Genomic DNA, 4,068 nt, shown 5'->3' on the forward strand with positions numbered 1-4,068 from the left:
TTGCCCGTCAAGAATGATGGGCGGGGGGGAGGGGGCAGGTGGAAATGGAGCACTGCCACCCACCACCCTGCACTGCTGTTGCCTCCCAGGAGCAGGGGAGAAGGGAAGCTTGCCCTGCCATCCCCTCCATCCCCCTCTTCCAGCACCCTGTGCTGCTGCCACCTTGGGTGCTGCTGGCCTCGCCCCGCCCTTGCCCTGCTCCTTGGAGGTGGCAGAGCTCTGCCGTGATGGCGGGGATGGAGCTCCGCCATGACAGTGGTGCTGGCCTTGCTCCCCCTGCTCCATCCCCTCTGTCCCTGCTGTCATGGCAGCACCCCACACTCTGATTTGTTGTTTCAATAACCATTCAGAGTGCTCCAAGAGCATTACAGACAGACCGACTAAGCCCTTTAATAAGAATTATTATATAAGAGTAGGTAAACCTTTAGGTGTTGTGCATAGTAGCTCTGATTTCAAAAGGTCTTAAGGGTACCTAAGCCACTTGTCTTCCCTGAGCAGCTGAACCTGCACTCTTTTACCCCTGACAGATGTTACATTTATTGTGTGTTTATCCTGTGACTTGCATGCTAAATTGTAACATGTTCAACCAATTTATCATGCAGTAAAATGGCAAACCAACCACAAAGATATTCCACAATGCCTTTAAAGCCCTGTCATGTTGCAATGCCAGGATGCAAAAATGGGCTGTGTAGCCTGGCATAAGAGACCAGTTCCTAATGCTGGGCTGGACAATAAGGCTCTAAAATTGCCAGCATGTGTGGAGCCTGGATTTGAGATTCTGGGCTCCACATATGCCAGGACTTTTAAAGCCTCAAGGGACTGTCCCTGGTGCTGAGTTGCACAACTCAGCTATAAACCTCTGGGCAAGCATGATAGGATTTGAGGAATTTCATCTCAGATCCCCAAAACTGCATAACCTGCCACGCATGTCTGACATGGCAGGACATGTGATTTTGGGGGTCTGGGATAAAATTAGTCAGATCCCAATCTCACAACTAAGTTGACATCTGCCAGCAGCCTCTGACATCTGAGATCATGATGTTTGTTTGCTTTTCTACATAACAATGTACATTCAGAATTTGATACATAAGTAACTGAAGCCCAGGGGGTTATGTATTAATACCCTCAGGCTCTGTTATTCCTATTTTGTTTCATACAACTGCTGATGACAGTGCAGCTCATTCATATTTTAACTTTTCCTGAGGATAAGAGGACAGTGTGTGATTGCATTGTGAAACTGGGAGAGAGCTGCATGGTCAGTAGCATGAAATTTAGAGGAGATGACGTGCTGGAGATCAGTTTTACGGCTTTGAAATTCCAACTTCTCTTTCTCTAGTTTACTTTTACCACCCAGATTTACACTTTTTGCGTTGAAAACATACAAAAGCCAGTATTATTCTTACCAAGCTGCATACTACAAGGAAAAGCTAGTGAAGAAATAATTTTAATAAAAATCCTTGTTAAATAGTGAACCCTGCTAAGTTTATAATAAATCTGACATTTAAAGCATGCTGGTACTTTGCATGAGATCAAACAGGATGATTCACAATTTGAAATGTTTGTATATTGCTACCTAAAAGATAACAAAACTGAAGTGGAAGGCTGGCTGGTTTCCTAGAGGGCCACAGCATACAATCACTTTCCAAATCATTAACAAGGCTCTGGCGGACATTAATTTAATTGGGATCTGATCCTGGATTCCAGAAATCATGTATTTTGGTATGCCATTCTCTGATGCTGATTCATCAGCATGGCTTTAAAATCTCACAACATGCGATACATTTTTGTTGCTGGTAATACAGAATGTCTTTGTGGCTTGTTTACATTGCACTCATTTATGAATATATGGCATGCTGGACTTTTAAATGTGCCCCTGTGGACTCAGCCTGGGCCGAGAGATTTTAAAGGCATGCTGTGCAGGCTGATGCAGGGTCCATGGCAAGAGCAGCTGGGGACGTGGCCTCCCCAGTGACCAGCTGCTCACACCCCAGTGTGGAATTTGTGGGGACAAGGCTCATGGAGCTGAACACTGGGGAGCTTCCCAGTCTCTTGTGCTATGTTCCACATTGTGGAGTGCATGCAATTGGGCTGGGGATCCTGGGTCTGAAACTCCTCACCCCTCAACTGCCCACTTCCACTGTGACTTTGGACCCAAGGGCTGCACCTCGCCTAGTCCATGGAGTCTTCTTTGAGTCCCAGCTCTGAGACTTGGGGCTGCTCCACAACCAATCGACAGAGATAGCCTCTGTTCCCAGACCCAGGACCTAAAGCTGCTCCCCTTTGTTGAAAGGTGCTCTGGTGTAGCCTTGCACTGGGGAATTGATATCTCTCTTCCACCCCCGAGATCCAAAAAAATGGCACATCTGGTATGGTAGGACTCACAATTTTTGTTATTGGATATAAAATTCCTGAGATCCCAATTGTCTGATCATTTAATGTCTGCCAGGGGCTTTTATGGCTGGTTTTGCCATTTTATCACACAATAAATTGTTTGAACATGTGGCACGTTGCAATTTATGGTGCATCTTAACATTGTTGTGAACCTAACTTGAGGTTTCTGAAAACGTTGGGCTGAAAATTCCTATACATTTAAAGAATTCTTTGATATGGGAAGTCCCCCTTTGAACATGGAAGCCTAACTGAGACACTGAGATGACTGTATAACTGAGAATAAGGGTTGATTAATCAAATACATTGTTGGCTTACCTGCCTACATATTACAGAGTTGTTGCCAACATGTTAAAAAGGACTTCCAGTGCCTGTGGACTTCACACATTAAAAGCTCCATGTAGAAGAGCTCTAGTTACAAAAGCAATAGTCAAGGAATATGACCTGGAGTCATATGTCAGTATCTATGTTCTATGTTGTTTCCATATCTGTATGGCTTCATCATGCACTCTGACAAGCTTGGGAATCCTACTGTGCTCTCTGGCATACTTTCATGACTGATCCATTACAGCTGTGACATGCTTTCACATGCACCCAAGCTCTTGCACATAGTCATCGATTGGAGACTGTAGTACTTCATTCATGCATACAAACCAGGTTTGGACCCTAGCATACTGTCCTGTACCCACACACACACAACTGAGGGATGTGCCAGTCAGGCAGTGTCCACCATGAAGAGAAATTGTTTGTAGAAGAGGAGAAAGCCCCCAAACTATGCCTGGAAGAAATGTTCTAGCATGCAGAGAAGGGCCTCAGAACAGTGTGGCTAAGTCAGGGAGTGAAAAAGAAGCCCAAAGTTTAGTACTGCACTGGTCAGCTTTCTCCAAAGCGATCTAAAGTGCTGTACCTATTTGTTCACATCAACATATGGCTGCAGGTCCAGCCGGCATTTACAGATCTACTTCCTCGTAGTTGCCTGTCATAGTGAGAGATACCCAACCAAGACACTCTTGAGACAATGGAGCTGATGTCACTCCAATCTCAGGACTTGAAACACAGGCTAGATCTTCTAATTAGAGAAGAGAGAGTGGGGCTGTCTCTGAAATGTGTTGTGGAGAACTGATATATGTCTGTGCTGGCATCTGTGAGAACTGAGTATGAAGAAGTAGCTATCCTGCTGAGTTGCATATGACATCTGGGAAATTTAGATGTAGATGTGGGAGTTGGGTGCCTAAATACCTCTGAAAACAGGGATGTCAAGCTCACCCTGGGCCTCAGGTTAAATGGAGACAACAGCAGCTCCTTGTGGGCTGACTCTATACCTGGCAGTGGCAGGCCCAATGGCAGAGGCAGTTCTGATGGTGGTGGTCAGGCCAGCAACAGAAGCAGCGGGACCAGTGGGTCCAGCCAGGTCCAACAGCACCCAATAGTCCTGGATTCTGTGGCAGACCTGGCTCCCTTTTGGTTCCATCCCTGAATTTATAGTCCTAGTGGGATTAATGGAGTCGCTCACAATAACCATTGACTGAATGTAGTTTATTTTTCAGAAGTTAGACTGAGTAGGTAGATAGGGTATGTTACAAAACATCTTGCAGCAAGAGCTGTCCACAAAATATTTGTTAAAGAGACATCTATTTAGAACGGTGGCCACTAGGCCTGTGCGAAGTGGCTAGGATTTGC

The 4,068-nt window shown here is 45.5% G+C and overlaps 1 protein-coding gene across 1 annotated transcript in view; it reads left to right on the forward strand.

Moving 5' to 3' along the window:
* The window catches only part of LOC109298093 (guanine nucleotide-binding protein subunit alpha-14), a 206,065-nt gene that overhangs the window by 121,660 nt on the left and 80,337 nt on the right, over nucleotides 1-4,068 (forward strand). The window lies entirely within an intron of this gene.

The sequence above is a fragment of the Gavialis gangeticus genome, unplaced genomic scaffold, assembly GCF_001723915.1.
Source record: "Gavialis gangeticus isolate Ggan-Ray unplaced genomic scaffold, GavGan_comp1, whole genome shotgun sequence".
NCBI lineage: Eukaryota > Metazoa > Chordata > Crocodylia > Gavialidae > Gavialis > Gavialis gangeticus.